Source organism: Cupressus sempervirens, chromosome 8, assembly GCF_028749045.1.
Source record: "Cupressus sempervirens isolate cs-2001-9-10 chromosome 8, ASM2874904v1, whole genome shotgun sequence".
Taxonomy (NCBI): domain Eukaryota; kingdom Viridiplantae; phylum Streptophyta; class Pinopsida; order Cupressales; family Cupressaceae; genus Cupressus; species Cupressus sempervirens.
The window spans coordinates 817321721-817339511 of NC_143125.1; the positions used below are offsets into that span (position 1 = coordinate 817321721).

At 32.9% G+C, this 17791-nt stretch overlaps 1 pseudogene; it reads left to right on the top strand.

Annotated features, from left to right (window-relative positions):
- The window catches only part of LOC149544905 (elongation factor 1-alpha 1 pseudogene), a 105832-nt pseudogene extending 88351 nt beyond the window's left edge, over nt 1-17481 (top strand).
- Nucleotides 17482-17791: the final 310 nt, after the last annotated feature.

Sequence of the window (17791 nt, forward strand, 5' to 3'; positions counted from 1 at the left end):
AGGTAGGGGGCCATAACACCCTAGTCTCTCTCCCTCTTCTCGTCCTATGAAGAGACTCTACACTGTTCGAGTCCAACTGAATACCTTTCCCCAAATTGGCCACTTCTTCCCTATCCAAGGGTGAGTAATGCCAAAACACCCATACAAGAAAACATCAAAATTTAAGAAAAGCATTCAAGAAAATAGGGTTTCAATCCTTCCCAAGAATACCCAACATACATACAAGCATACCAATAAACAACACAATAACATAAGCATGAACCAAGCATGAAAAAACATGAATAGCATGAATAAAGGAGATGAAGAACTCCTACCTTCACGAAGAGGTTATGGTAAAATGAACAAGTTGAGAAGAGCTTCTCCTTCCGTGCCTTCAATCTTTCAAGACTTCTCTCTAAAAGTAGAGATTGGGTAACAACCAAAACTACTCAAAAAGGGCCTCTAAATAAGATCCAAACTCAACCACCAAAAAGGGAAATAACTTCCCCCACTCACCTAAAAATCTAGAAGTTTCTAACTCAACCAAACCTAATGTTACCCTCTTAGCGGAGTTGAGGTTATTCAACTCATCGTAACAACTTTCAATTTTCACACTAAGGCAAAAATAGACTTTTTGAGTGATCTCAAAAGTCAACAAAAGGGGCTAGGGGGGTGGAAAATGCCCCCAACCCATACCCATACCCCTTGGGTATAAATATTTCATGTTTTAAGGCCTTAGGAATTGATTTTTGGACCAAACAAATGCTAGGAATATTTAGGACCATCTAACTACTCCAAAATGCAAATTAAGCACTAATTTGAATTAGGGGCAACTAAAATCGATTAAAAACAAATTAGCAAAAAGGGCACTAACTTAGTCCAACTTAGGTCCATAGGTTACATAGTTAACCCTAACTAGCATGATGGAATGCATAAACAATTCATAAGTGTCAAGTGACACTATAAGAACATGGTTATGAAACATTAACATTTACTGATCATGAAAAGATACATTCATACACCCCACAATACAATTAAGATATGAACAACAAGGTTTCCATGAATGACACATAGGGATTAGTTCCATTCCTCTATCAGGTTTCTCGACTAAAATATTCCTGCACACTCATTGCACACATCAGTAGCCCCATAAAATCACATGCACATATGTATATATGTATCAGGGAATCACATAAATTAAAACATACATCTTTCAATAAATAAAAGTTTCTCTCATCCTACTCATATTCTTAATCATTACAATTTCATAATCTAAGTGTTAATCCTACATTTACTTACTTCATCAACATACATGTTCATAAAGCATTAAATGACGAACTCAAATATCTGAATGTAAACATCACACAACATGAAATAATATAATATGTTCAAAGCATGTAATAGTGTCTTGACATATCGAGTCATGAGTATCAAAATAATAATGTATCACTATGCTATGATGGGTCGGGGTGAGGCCTTACAGTGAATTCATCTCAATAGAATTCAATGAGTTCTGCAATGAAAGAGGAATCAAAAGATAGGTTTCTTTACCTAGAACTCTAGAGAAACATGGTATAGCAGAAAGAAGGAACAAATCTATCTTGGAAATTGCAAGGAAACTAATAACTGAGAAGAATGTTACACCAAAATAGTGGAGAGAAATAATCAACACAAAAATTCATACACTTAACCAAGTTCAACTAAAGAAAGGTACAAATAAAACACCTTATGAATTATGGTATGGGTATAAGCCTAATTTTTTTTTTTTTGTAGAGTATTTGGAAGAAAATTTTATATCTTGAAATATGTAAGGAAAGGAAAGCTTGATGAAAAAAGTGATAAAGGTATATCCCTAGGTTACTCCAATAAAAGTAAGGAATGCAATTATTTGAATCTTTCTACTCACAAAGTCATAGAAAGTGCACATGCAAAGATTGATGAGTTTGCAAAAAGAAGTGAAGGATAGAGATGAAAGGAGCTTGAAGACTACAAAAAATTTATTTACTATGAGGAGGAACCTAAGACTTTATCACAGTCAATTGTAGTCAATCAACAGTTGGCAATGCAACTTGAGTCATAAACAAAGGCACCAGAGTTACACCTAGATCAACCTAAGGAGCCTAAGAAAAAGACATAAGATCATGGAGAATAAAGTGAATCAAGTTTAGAATCAGGAAAGAAAGATTCAAGACTTGCAAAATATGTCATAAGGCATCATGTACCTAAAAAAATAATTGGAGGAGAGACATAAGGCATATTGACAAGGAAAAAATTAAAAGGTACATGTTTTCTTAGTGAATTTGAGCCTAGATCTATAAAAGATGCATTAGAAAATGAAGGTTGGATAGAGGAAATGAATGAAGAAATTGCGAAAATAGAAAAGAATAAAATGTAGTCTCTTGTACCTAGGCCTAAGGACAAGAATGTGATTGGTACAAAATGAGTATTCAAAAATAAGTTAAATGAGAAAGGAGAAGTAACAAGGAACAAGGAAAGGATATCATGCAAAGGTTATGCTCAAGAAGAAGGTATTGATTATGGGAAACATTTTCCCCTATTTCAAGACTTAAATATCAGATGGATGTTAAATCAACTTTCTTGAATAGAGTCTTAGAAGAAGAAGTCTACATTGAACAACTTGAAGGTTTCATTAATTCAAGCAAAAAAGACATGGTATCTAAACTTCACAAGGATTTATATGGATTGACGCAAGCTCCCAGAGCATGGTATGAAAGGATAAATGGGTATCTAGTAATAATAGTTTTTGAAAAGATAAATGATAATAGTAATTTGTATATTAAGGAAGGACCATAGGACAATATATTGCTTGTAGTAATATTTGTAGATGATATTATATTTGGAGGACATGAGATGTTATGAAAATCCTTTGCTAAAGAAATGAGGAAGGAATTTTAAATGTCTATGTTTGGAGAGATTAAATTCTTTGTGGGTCTACAAGTTCATCAGATGAAGGATGGGATATACACCACTCAATCAAAATACATCAAGGAAACATTGAACGTATTTAGAGTGGAATATTACAAGACATTTGGAACACCTATGTCTACTCGACATAAACTCTCAAAGAATGATGATTCAAAGGAGGTAAACCAAACTACTTATAGATCAATGATTAGGAAACTTCAGTATATGGTACACACTAGACCTAATATTGCATTGGTAGTTGACATAGTTGTAAGATTTTCTATTAATCCAAAATAAAATTACATGATGGTAGTAAAAAGAATTCTAAGATATCTAAAAGGAATTGAATAATATGATTTATGGTATAAGAAAGGAGGAAATCTTGATTTGAGAGCTTTTACATATGTAGATTGGGTAGGAAGCATTGATGATAGAAAAAGCACTAGTGGAGGATCATTCTTTCTTGAAAAAAGATTAATATCTTGGATGAGCAAGAAGCAAAATTGTATTTGTTCATCTATAATAGAGGCAGAGTATGGCTACAGTAGTCAGTTGTTCTAACATAATATGGATCAAGCAATTACTATTAGGCATGTAGGAGGAAATCAAGGAACCAGTGGTTATCTACTATGATAACACAAGTGTAATCAATATATCCAAAAATCATGTGATGCACACAAAGAAAAAAATACATTGCAATCAAATAGCATTTCTTAAGAGAATTGGTTAAGGACAAAGAGGTGAGATTGGAATATGTGAACACCAAGGAGTAGATAGCATATATATTTACTAAGGCTTTACCTAAGGATGCATTTATGTATCTAAGAGGTAAACTAGGGGTTATTCCCCTATCTAATGCTCACTAAAGCAAAAGATATTGAGGAATCAACCAAGTTCTATTGAAGATCTATCAAAGTTGATGCAAATTGTCACACTTCAGTTGTAAAATGTAGAACATATTGTATATGAATCAGTAAAAAGGTACATAGTAACTTCAAAGTTTATATCCTTTGGAATTTGATGTCAACAAGGAAGTTTGAGGGAGAGTTTGGTGTCAACAAGGAAGATTGAGGGAGAGTTTAGTGTCAAAGAGAAAGAGGGAGAGTTTCTTTTAAAATCTTAGAAGGAAGCTATTCAGATGATGGAATGTACAATAAAGAGGGAGAAAATGACAGTAGCTCACAGTAGTGCATTGACAAGGAAGTAACAAAGACAAATCCAATCAAAATTTCAAAGTGAGTTGGTATGGATGAGAATGAAAATGAAACTAAGGATATTATTTAATTTCTCATACTTCTATCAATTTATATTGACATGTTGTGTTTCTATCAATTCCAAAGAGGGAATTTGTTGGAAATAATTCTTCAATTATATGTTGTCATTGATGTTGCACAAATGTCAGTATTAATTGAGCAATGTAGAGTCTACAGTATTAACTTTGTATATCTCAGAATTGATTGAGTAGGTAGGTAAAGAAGACATTCCAATATTAATTGAGTAGTTGGTTAAAGAAGGGAATCATTCTTGTGGTATTAACCAAGTGGCAAGGCATCAAATAACTCCCAATGTTGACCGAGCATTCAATCCTAGTATTGATTGAATGAAAAAATGAATTTTTCTAATATTTGATTGATTGAGTCCAACTATTTGGATTTTGATTGATTATTTGGAAGGGTATTCAAGTTAGGTTATCCTAACATATGATATATAATAAAGGTCAAGGTGTGAGGATAAAGTATGAAGTAAAAATATGAAATAAGATGGAAATGTGAGTGAATAGAAAGGTAGAGCATGAAAGAGTGGAAATAAGTTGCAAAGAATATCTGATCAAGAAGGATCCAAAAGGCAAGCCAAAACAAAGATCTAAATCTTTAAAGATAGTTGCTTTATAAATCACATCAAATTGTTGTTACCTTCTAACCATTGTAGCAGTAAAGAAATCTCTTAATAGATTTGACCTAACAGCCATATTGTAAATCCTCTAACAAGGTGATATTTCAAGATTGAAGTTTTTGAAGACCTCTAACTAGGCCACTCCTAACAGGGTGATCTAAATCCTCTAACAAGGTCATACTTAATAGCATGTTTTGTAACCTTTAACAGGGTTGGCTCTTAATAGGGCTCACTTTAGAAGAGTGAAAAATATTGTAACTAGTTGCATGGTGGTTTTCTCAAATTGGGTTTCCATGTTAAATCTTGGTGTCATATGTGTTCATGCTATTTTCTTATGCTTTATGTTTCTACAAAAAAGTTACTAAACGCTAAAATAATTTAATAATCATAAGATTTCTTTTTTAACTAAGTAATAGTAATATTCTAGTGTTAACCATGTTGGACAATATTGCATGATCAAGGGAAAGTTTGAATCAACATCTAGGGACATGGAATTATTTTTGTGGTAACTAATTCACCCCTCCCCTCTCAATTTTACTCTTACATTTCTAATAATAAAAACCAAATTAAATCTAACTCAAAATACCTTTCCAACAATATACATTTTAGGTCCATATCTATTCATATGTACTTGTACCAACAAAAACAACAGTCAAATTTCTAGAAAAATAACTCAAAAAATTAGAATAAACTTAGAAAACCCAACTTCTTCTTATATCCAATCTTCTCCAAACATTTACAACTTATAAAAATCTATAAATCATGACCATTACATTACAATTCTAAATAAATTTAAATTTCTACAACTAATTAATTACCTCTTATAACCTTTCACCATCTCTCTTACATCAACTTTTATATATTGTCACATTTTATGACTATTTATTACATATTTGACAATTTCTATAATTTTTCCATAAATTACCTTTAAAAATTATAAAATCCTTACTAACATATCAAGATAGATATTTTATGACATTTTACACTTCCATGGGTTTACTTACATAAATTGACCATACTAGACAACTTTGACAATCTATTACAAATGACTTTATTTAGCCTTACATATTGACTCAAATGGATTTAAAACATATTTAAAAGATAATAATTAAGTATTCTACTCTCATGGATCCTTTTAAAAATAAAAAAATTCATTGATTCTCCTAGATCATACTCCTAGGGTCAAAAAAATTCAAGTCCCTTGGACTTTCCTTTATCTTTCTTGTCTTCCAATTCTTTGGTTGTTGTTGCTTGTACTCTTACTAACTATCCAAGTCATCAATCTGATTTTCCTCATAAAGATCTTCCACATAGTTATCCAAGTAGAAAAACCTCTAAAAACCTGAAATAAATGAATTAGGAAAAAGAAATGGGACTTCTTCATACATAAATTCATCAATTTGGTTCACCATAGGAACTTTTGTATCCTTTTGTTCAATGTATTCATCCTACAATATCTCCACACTCAGAGAAGAATTCATTACTATTTGAGCCTCTTCTATCCTGTTGTATTCCTCATGAGCCTTCTTCCATGCTACTACTATTATCCTTTTGATATGCCATACCACTTTCTTACTTAACTTCAAATACCATCCCTTGGTTCCATCAACAACCATCACATCCATCTCTTTCTCATTTTTATGAATCTTTTCGTTATAAGGCTCATCAACAACAATCATTTCCATCTCTTTCTTATCTTCAAGATCCTTTTTATCATTAGGTTCATCAACAACTATTTGTTTCTCACTTTTTATATCAGCACCAATTTTTTCACTTTTTCCTTCTAATGGACAACTGTTTTCTTCATTGGTAATCAGGTTCTCTATTCCATCTTCACATACATTTATATCCTAAATTAATGGCTTCTCTTAGTCAATAGTTTCCTTGTTCATATTTTTCTTCATTTCCTCGTTTAGTCTCTCTAGATTTTCTTTATTTTTTTTCTAATTCCCTCATTAAGATTCTTATTTTCTCTTTTATCCCTTGTTTCATTCTAGCTTCTTCTTTTTTCTTCCTTTCGTTTATTTGCCTCTTCCATCTTATTTGTCTAAAAATAATAATATAAAACCCATGCATCTAATAGTACCATCTTATCATGAGACAAATATCCTCTTGTGACCATTTTCTCCTATCTAGGTTATGTCCACTAAACTTAGTCTTTTGGCCACTCTACAAGTTCTCTCCTCAACCTGTCACAACCCACACTAACTCACAACTCACCTTTTTTAGGACTATTTTCTTAGCTTTCATACCATAAATGATGTAGAGGTACATCTTTTTAACATTTATTATGGGATGAAAACTCAAGAGGCTTCAACAATAGACTCATGCACATCATATACAAACTTTAAACCAAATTAATGAGCTCTAGACAAATCAAAATGCTTCAAAGCTTCATTCATAACTTTTCAAAATTAAATGATATCACAAATTCATTTCATGATATTTATCTTGGATGACTTAAATACATTTTACCCAATTTATAGCTCAATCAAATCAGTAGAATAAAAGTTATTAAGGTTTTTTCAAAATTGCTACCATAAAAATTAGATTCAGACCACTCTACACTCAAACAATCATAACTTCTTCCAATAAAAATTAAATTAGACCAAACCAAAACCAAATTAAATATATCTTGAATGCCTTTCCATCAATGTAATTTTTAGGCTCATATTAATTCGTATGTACTCATACCAACAAAAACAAAGTTTAGATTTAAAGAAAAATAATTCAAAAAAAATGGAATAAACTTACAAAATCTAACTTCTTCTTATTTCCAATCTTCTCCAAAATTCTACAAATTATAAAAATATTTAAATCATGAGCATTACATGAAAATTTTAAAGAATTTTCAACTTCTATAACTATTTAATTACCTCCTATGACCTTTCACCTTCTCTCTTACATCAACTTTTTTATATTGTCACATTTTATGACATATTTTATTACATATTTGAAAACTTTTGTAATTTTTGTATAGATGACCTTTAAATTTTATAAAACCCTTACTAACATATCAAGATAGATAGTTTATGACATTTTACATTTCCATGGATTTACTTACATAAATTGACCATACTAGACAACTTTGACAATCTATTATAAATGGATTTGTCTAGCCTCACATATTGACTCAAATGGATTCAAAATACATTTAAAAGATAATAATAAAATATTATAACCAATTAAACATTTAATAATTTCAACCAACTTACCCAAATTCATAAACTCGCTTGACCAATATAGAAACTCATCAATAATCTAACTTATCCATCTTAGACTTAGCTCTTTGTTTAGCATATACCAAATAACATATGCATACAACAATAAATAGAATGAAACATGAAAACAACATTCACACAATTATGACACTAGAATTTAATGTGAAAACCCAATTTGTGAAAAACCACCAAGTAACATGCTACCACTTTTCACTAATTTGAAGTGAGCTCAATTAAGAGCCAACACTATTAAAGGTTACAGAATACATTGCTCGATGTCACCCTGTTAAAGGATTTAATCACCCTATGAGGAGTGGCCTTGTTAGAGGACTTTAGAGAATTCCCTTAGAGTGTCACCTTGATTAAAGGTATACAATATGATTGTTAGGTCAACCTTGAATAAAGGATTTTACTACCACAATGGTTATAGAGTAACAACTAGGTTGATCTAATAAAATATAACTCACTTTCTATGTTCAAATCTCCATTTGGCTCATTCCTAGTTCATTGATTGGACTTCATCATATTCTCCATCTCTGATTTTCTTGGCAACTCTTCAAGCAATCACTCTTTTCCAACTTCATTTTTTTCTCCTGCAACTTTATTCTTCATTTAATTCACAAATTTTTTGGCCAACCAACACTATAAAATCATCTCATATGTCTCCTTAAATAGAGAGGATAATCCTTTTCTGGTTAAACATAACCGTAGATCTTAAGGTTTGAGCAGATCCATTAAATCTATCCAACATCTTTTCCTTCTACTCCTTTCTTGAAACTTCTAGAAATTTCTCATTAAATCTTTTCTTTAGATCACTCAACAAACTCAATTCATGAATTAAATACCCCAACTCATCAATGCTTATTATTTACACATTTTGACCAATTTGTAAAGTCAACTATGTCGGCCTCAAATCTTAATTATTTCACAAACTATTTATTTGATAATACTTGGTCATCACTATGTTCTTTAGCTCAGTCATTAGTAGGTAGCTTGTTCTCTATTGTTCTATCTTGCTTGGCTTATACTTTCTCACTTGGTCTTCATTGTGATTGGTCACTTCTTTAGTTTTCTTCTTCATCTTGCTTGATCATTACCATCACTTGGATAATATTGTTTCACTCACATTTTACTTAAGTTTCTTAATCTTATTCCTCAACTTCTTCACTAACCTAGTAAACTATTACTTAGTCAAGATTAGTATTTTACTCAACTTCTTGTCTCTCATCGATTATCTCTTCTAGACTTCAACTCAACTTTTTTCTTCACTTCATACAAAGATCAAACAACACATTATCTTGTCAAATACTAACTAACCAAGTGATCATTGTAATTTCATCATACTTACTCCTCTTTACTCAATAATTTTACTAGCTAACCTTGCTATCTCTTCTTTTTCAAATCCTCTTCATCAATCAAATGGTATGACGCTCTACATTGTTAGTAAATGTCTTACCAATAAGGTTTACAATCAATGACAACATAACAATTATTCCAATTCTAGTTTCCAACCATCTCATGGATCCTCTTTCTATTCATTTTTTATTGATGCTCCTACATCACCCCTCATGCTCTATTTCACCACTAAAGATTCAATTTTCCCCTAATAGATCGTCAAATCCAATACCAATTCTGAGCATGGTTTAGAGTAATTTAGCCTTAGATGCAAGGTATTTTTTCTAAGTTATTCTCAAATCTATGCACTATTACTTCATCCCTCTTTTGCACAATGCACACATAAATACATATGTTAAATCTCATGATGGGTAACATAGACACACTTTCTCAATCATGTTCATGGGTAACACATCTAGACACATATATGCTAAATCTTATATTTGGGTAAAAAATAACAAATTTCTAAGACCCATACATGGGTAACACATTTTTTATAGAGGACCATGCCATGGCAATACAATGGATTTTGATCTATGGATAGAACGTTGGTGGGTGGACTAGCAGGTTACCAACCCATTAGACTATTTCAACACCATCTTTTACATCATCTTTTTTGTTGATTCATAGTAGGGTGTGCACTCTACTAGGCAAGGAAATTACTCTTTCTCCCTTATCTCCCTTTTCCTTTAATGCTAGTAGAGATAGATCCTAAAGATATGTTATTAATGATTTTTCTCTTGAGTTTCTTATGTCCTCACTTACGTTCTTGTAATGACTTTTAAAATATGATATTAGTGGGTGAGATGTTTATTTAGCTGAGGTATCTCTCACTAGTTTATTTGGGTTTATTTTTTGTATTGACCCCTTGTTATATCTTTTTATCTTTCCTTGAAACCTACTGTATGAATGTGGAGTTAGGACCCTTAGTCTTGGTGGCTTGTTCTCTTTGACCAACTAATGTCAAATCTTGTTTTGATTTATCAAATTCATTCCTTCTTCTTCTTCTTCTTCTTCTTCTTCTCTCTACTTTAGTGCAAGCATAAATTGATCTGTAAGAAATGATAATGTTGAGCAAGGAACGAGAAAAAATCCAAGTAAGTTAAGTGTGAAACAATGTTACCATAAGATAAGCAACTCCAAGAGCATACACCAAGATGGTTCAACAATGGAGACAAGGATTTATAAGGGGAAAGAAAAGAAAACCCCTTGTGAGTATTATGAATGAAGGCAAATGCCTAGAGAAGAGAGAGAGAGAGTGGTGGAGCAAAACTAGCTCAATACAATAACATCAAGTGCTAAGAGTGTGTTGAAGAAAGAAGGAGGAGAATCTCTTATATAGAGATGAGAGAGGAGTTGCATTTGTAACTCCCATTTCTATGAATGCCACATTCATAATAGGTGTGTGCAAAGTGTCACAATCCTCTTAAGGAGGATAAACTAAATAAAGAGATAAACAAGAGTTGTCCTTACATGTGGAACAAAGGACAAACAATGACATGTCCTCCACATGTGTACAAGAGGACAAACTATATTTAGGGACCCTTGGAATATCCCAATTAATATATCCAAGGAAAGATTAACCTTTCTGACACCCCCCCTTAATCTTTACTTGGGGAGTTTACATGGTGCAGAGCACTCCTTGGGAACATTCCTTCTTCATCATCTTGGCATTAGACGACAAAGCATGGCTGATAGAATATGTGGTATCAACTCTACATCATATGTAGACATTTTTCCATCTGCAATCTAATCATGGTCTATGAAGATCTTCTTTGCAATTTAATTGGAGTGTTTCCTTCAAGGAGGCTTGAAGCTAGTTTGAGTTTAAAATAGGATTTTAATAAACATTTGCCCACTTGTAAAGGTACATAGTCCTATTTGGTAGTTTATAAACCAAGGACTCATGTGACCTATAGGGCTAATAGCATTAGGTGTTTTGAAAAAGTCTTATATAGCCTTAAAAGGCTCTAGGCATGTCTAAGATTAGGTTAGGAATGTTTTAAAGTAGTTTGGAAGCAAAAAGTTGCTTATCGGCAAGATGAACCAAAAGTTGCTGTCAACTTTTCAAAAGTTGCTCAGCAACAATTAGCAACTTTTGCAAATAATGGTTAAATCAGTTAGAAACCGATCCCAAGGTGGTTGATCGGTATAGGCATGGTATTTAAGTCATATTCCACCTTCCCAAAAGGAGAGATGGAAATTGTAAGGATTTTGATTGCATTAATACAAAAAACTCTCAGTTTTCCTGGTAAAATCTCTGGTTTTTGAATTCTGCACGTGCTGTACGGAAGAGTATCTGCAAAAAAATGATTGGATTCAAAACCTTGGTGTGTTAGCAAACTTTTGCAAGTGGTTTGAAGGTTTTTGGTGAAGGGAGTCGATAGTTATTGCATTTTGTTCTCAAACAGCCACCAAACCCTCCCTTTAGCAAGGGTTTTGTGCAAATGGGCAAATAGAGTGCACCTATTTGACCTCAGGGGCACAAAACCCAATGAATCTGCAAGCTTACATGTTGTTCTTTCATTCTCTAGAATTAGGATCAATTTCAATGGTGAGAGCACATTTTGCATGCAAGCCCTAGTTCAAGTCTAGGTGTTGGTTTGAACTAGGATTTAGTAACTGTATGGAAATCAGAAGGAATTTGATTGAATAAATTGCAACCAAGGGCAGAAGTTGTTGAGATAAACATTCCTTGAGGTCGCCCAATCATTTCTTTCCATCCATGAACCCATTTCCGTACTGCTCCTTTGTAAACCAAGCCTAATTGGGCCCATTAGGTCTATGTGCATAGGAGAGGTTCTGTAGTGCAGGAGTAGATTGGGAATTTGATTTTTGGGGGATTTATAGAGTGGGATAAAGGGTATCTAAAACCCTAATTTGTTTGACAAGTTGTTTATATAATTTTGGATTTGTTGCAGGAAAACAGGGTATGGAGACCTAGTAGGACAACTAGGTGAGTTGTGGATTTTGGTGTTGTAGAAGTTGGAGAACCCAAATTGTGGGTTATTTGCAGTGTGGGGGAACATTTGGAGGTGTCCCAATCATTGTCTTGTGTTGTGGAGTGCTAGAAGTTGCAGAAGCACTAAAAGGCCTAAATCAGGGATTTAGTCCCTAAAGGCAAATTGGAGACAAAGCTGGATTGAGCCTTCCAAGCATTGGGAGATTGTCCAAACCTTGGAGAAAGGGTTGTTGCAGAGCTTGGTGGATCCTTAAAGTGATCCTAGACTTGGAGAGTAAAATTGTGGGTTGTGTAAGTCCTAAGGACAACTTAGGCCAAATTTGGTTATTCCGCTTGCCACTCTGCATCATTACATCAATGGGTTGTAAACCAAAATTTTTACAATCGAACTGAAATCTCTCTTTAGAAAGTGGTTTGGTTAAAATATCAGCCACTTGATCTTCTCCTTTACAATAAAGAAGAATAATTTGATTGTCTTCAACTTGTTCTCGAATGAAGTGATGTTGAAGTGAAATATGTTTGGTTCGTGCATGATACACTGGATTCTTTGCCAAGGAAATAGCACTTTGATTGTCACAATGTATAGGTGTAGGTGATTGTTGAGGTAGACCCAAATCATCAAGAAGTCTTCGAATCCACAAAGCTTCCTTAGCGACATTGGTACAACCTTTCTATTTAGCTTCAGTTGAGCATAGGGAAATAGAGTGTTCTTTTTTCCTTTTCCAAGAAATTGGACCTGAACCAACAAAGAAAAAATAACCACAAGTGGATTTCCCATCATTGGGATCTCCACCTAGATCGGAATCAGTATAGCCATGTAAAATAAATTCAGAATTTGCATCATAAAATAATCCCATATTAATAGTTCCTTTAATGTACCTTAAGATGCGTTTAGCAACTTTAAAATGAGTTTGTTGAGGTTTAGACATAAATCGAGAAACTAAACCAACACTATAAGCAATATCAGGTCTAGTAAGAGTTAAATAATTTAAACTTCCTACCAACTGTCTATACAAAGTTTCGTCAACAAAAGGAGTATTCATATCATTCATTAATTTAGTTCCTAATTCACATGGAATTGAAACATGGTTAGAGTCATTCATCTTAAATTTTTCTAAAAGATCATAAGCATACTTGCTTTGAGAAACAAAGATACCTTTAGGAGTTTGAAAAATTTGCATACCTAAGAAATAATGTAAGATACCTAAGTCTGTCATTTGAAATTTCTGTTTAAGTTGGAATTTGATATCAGAAATCAAAGCGTCTAAACTAGAAGTGAGTATTAGATCATCTACATAAACAATAACAATGATAATATCATCGTTAGTATGTTTAATATACAAGTTAGGATCATTCTTACTTCTAGTAAAATCTTGAGAAATAAAGAAAGAATTAATTGTAGAATACCATTCTCTAGGTGATTGTTTAAGACCATAAATAGATTTGTTCAATTTGCAAACCAGATTTTCACTACCTTTCTTAACAAATATAGGAGGTTGAGCCATATAGATTTCTTCATGTAAATCACCATTTAAGAAGGCACTTTTAACATTCATTTGATGAATGGGCCAAATCATTTTAGATGCTAAAGCAAGAACTAATTTGATAGCAGGCATCTTAGCAATAGGAGCAACAGTTTCATTATAGTCTAATCCTTCAATTTGGGAAAAACCTCTAGCAACTAGTCTAGCCTTAAATTTACTAATTTCATTATTAGTATTCAATTTTGTTTTGTATAACCATTTACATGAAACTATATTCTTTCCATGAGGTAATTTGACTAAGTCCCAAGTTCGATTAGCAAGTAAAGAATCATATTCCTCTTGCATGGCTTGCTGCCAATGAGGTTGAGAGTTAGCTTGATCAAAAGACTTAGGATCATTAGAATTCATAATAGTAGTCATCAAAGAATAATTACGATAATGAATCCTTCTATGTTTAATTCCACCAGATTTAGAAATATAATCATCAGCTTCATTGATTAGGTTTTGAGCCCATTTAGGTTTACATTTAGTTGTAATGGAATTATCACTAGAGGAAGAATCATTAGTGATAAAAGTATCATTAGTATCTACTTGAGTATCATGAGTTGTAGGAGCAGAAATAATCGGTGGTACTTGATTTGAAGGATTAAGAGAAAGAGTAGGGTTAAGAGAAGGAGGTTGGTCCTCCACCAGCACAATTTTAGTGCCACTGAATTCTTCATCATGTGTAGTAGAGCAATCATGAACTCCATTTTGTTCAATACAAACATCTCTAGAAATTTGAACTTTGTTAGTAGTGGAATCATAAACACGATAACCCTTAGTGTTTTCATCATACCCAACAAACATATAAGGAGATGACTTAGCATCTAATTTATGCCTTTTCTGTTTAGGCATATGAACATAAGAAATAGAACCAAATATCCGTAAATGATGTAAATTTGGTTTCCTACCAAACCAAGCCTCTTCTAGAGTGATAGCCTTGAGAGCTTTGGTAGGAGTCCGATTAAGAATATAAGTTTCACAAAACATGGCTTCAGCCCAAAATTTATAATGCAGATTCTTAGCATGCAACATGCTTCTAGCCATTTCAACAATGGTCCAATGCTTTCTTTCTGCCACACCATTTTGTTGTGGTGTATAAGGAATATTAAGCTCGTGCTTAATTCCACATGATTTCAAATAAGAATGAAAAGCATTATTCACATATTCCTTCCCATTATCAGGTCTAATAATTTTAAGTTTATACCCAGATTGCCTTTCAACATATAACTGAAATTCAATAAATATATCAAGGACTTGATCCTTGCTATGCAAAAAATAGATCCAAGTTCGTCTAGAAAAATCATCAACAAAGGTAAGTGCATACCGAGAACCTTGGATGGAGGTATTCTCCATGGGGCCCAAAAGATCACTATGGAAAAGATGCAACTTATGAGTTGTTCGCCATGATTTTCCACTTGGAAAGGGCTCCCTATGCATCTTACCACTCATGCAACTTGTATAGGCAATCTTGGAAGGTATAATGTGAGGCAAGCCATCAACCATATTATGCTTTTGCATGAAAGTAATATAATCGGAATTTAAATGACCAAGTCTTTCATGCCATATATTGAAATCAATATAAGTATGTAAAGAATATCGTGAACTAGCAAATTCATGGAATTTAAACAAATTGTCATTATCCATTTTAGCATGAGCAATCACTTTGAGAGTTTGAGGATCTATGATATAACATGTATCTTTGTAGAATTCAACTTTATAGTTCTGACATAACTGTGAAATAGAAAGCAGATTAGTTTTCAAGTCAGGTACATATAAAACATCATGCAATTTACCATTAGGAATAGTAACATCACCTAATCCTTCAACTTTACAAGTCTGATTATTAGCTAACTGAATAGGAATGTTAGCAATATCAGGTTGTAAAGAATCAAAAATTTCTTTATGAGAAGTGACATGTTGTGATGCACCACTGTCAACAATCCATTCTAAAGGTCTGCAAAGATTAAAGCTACAAGTAAAAGCATGACGAGGATTAGAACCAGTCGATTTACCTTTTTTATGGTTTGAGGTTTGATGATTGTTACTATTATTCATAGGTTTTTTATCATTTTTCTTTTTAAAACAGTTATGGACAATATGACCATCTTTGCCACAATAAGAACAATGAGGTTTGGAATTGGAATGGTTCCTTTGATTATTAGTATTACGAGTATTATTAGGATGATTGGTATTATTATTATATTTGGCATGAAATTTATTGTTGGAATTATTTGAATTAGTATTATATTGTTTGTGATTATGATTATTATTATTGGAACGAAAATTATTAGTTGAATTTCTAGATACAAATGCATGTTCAGTTGATTTAAGGGTACCAAACTGAATTAGCTTAGCTTCTTCCTATCTTAATAAAGTTTGAAAAATAACATTAGTTAACTGAGAAGTTAAAGTAGGAATAGCAAGCTGTGCATGAATATTAGTTATAAACTGTTGAAACTGTTGAGGAAGACATTTTTTAAGAATAAGATGAATTAAACGAATGTCCTCTAATTGAACACCTAAAGCCATAATTTGACTTTTAAGAGAATCAAATTTTAAGAGAAATTCATCCATACTTTTAAAATCTGCATACCTGAGATCTTCAAGTTGATCCTGCAACTGTATTTTGCGGTATTCATCTCCACTGTCATACTTGGTTTTCAAGATGGACCATGCATCATGAGCTTTAGAACAGTGAGCAATTAACACATATAAATCTGGAATAATGGAAATACCAATTAACCCTAAAGCTTCTTCATTTTTAGCTTTCCAAGTATCTTTCTCGTCTTGAGTAGCCGCTGAACCGGGTTTAAGAGAAGGGTCAGTGGCTATTTCGAAGAGGTGTTTAAAACGAAAAATAAATGAGATATGAGTTTTCCAAGAATGATAATTAGAATAATTAAGTTTTATTTCTGGAATTAAGGTTGACATGATTAAAAAAAATTCCTCTTTTTTTAATTAAAAAAATTCCTTAATTTGAAAATCAAATTAATTGAAAAAAAAAATTTGTTAATTGAGAAAAAAAAATTTAATTTTATTAATTAAGAAAAAAATATGTTTTTTTTTTTTAATATATAATTGAGAATATATATATATATATATATATATATATTTTAATTTCAATTATTTATGTGGGAAAAAACAAAAAAAAAACACGTTTTATGCTTTTGTTGTTGTTTTTATATTATTTTGATAAATAAAACAAGATTTGAAAAAAATGAAAAAGGTGGGCAAAGAGGGGGAAAAAATTAAAAAATGGTTTAGAAAAGGGGAGCGGAGCTCTGGCGGTGGTTGTCGCGTGGCCAAAGTGCAGACGAGTTGGTCGGGGTTAGAGAGTTTTAAAAAAATGCATTAAGGATAAGGATGCAGGTGTGGCTGCGCAGGCGGCGGTTGCCGTGTGGCGCAGGCCGCGCCGAAAGGTTTACACCGGGTGTTATGGGGGCGGCAAAAGCGGTGGAACGGGGTTTATTTTGCATGCGACAGGGAAGAGGGCGTCGGTGGAGTTGCAGATCTCGCAGTGAAGAGGACGTCTGCGACATTACAAACTCGCGGCGGTGTTACTGGTGGTGCGCGGTAGTGCGCGGCGCGTGACGGTGTCGCACGGCAGCGCTACTGGCTCACGGCGGTGTCGCGCAGCGGCGCGGGGGTGGCACGGCCACCCTACAAATGCAATGCAAAAATAAATAAAGTGCGCTTTAAAAACAACAAAGTTATTCGATTTATAAGGATGAAAATCCTATAAAAGCATGTATGTTGTATGCTTGAAATTTTCAAGATCATACAATAAATAAATATAGAAGAATATATTAAAATTTTTAAAGAGTAGGAAAATTTTTGTTTAAAAGGAGTATAAAAATTAGAGAGTTATTTAAAACTTTACTCATGTA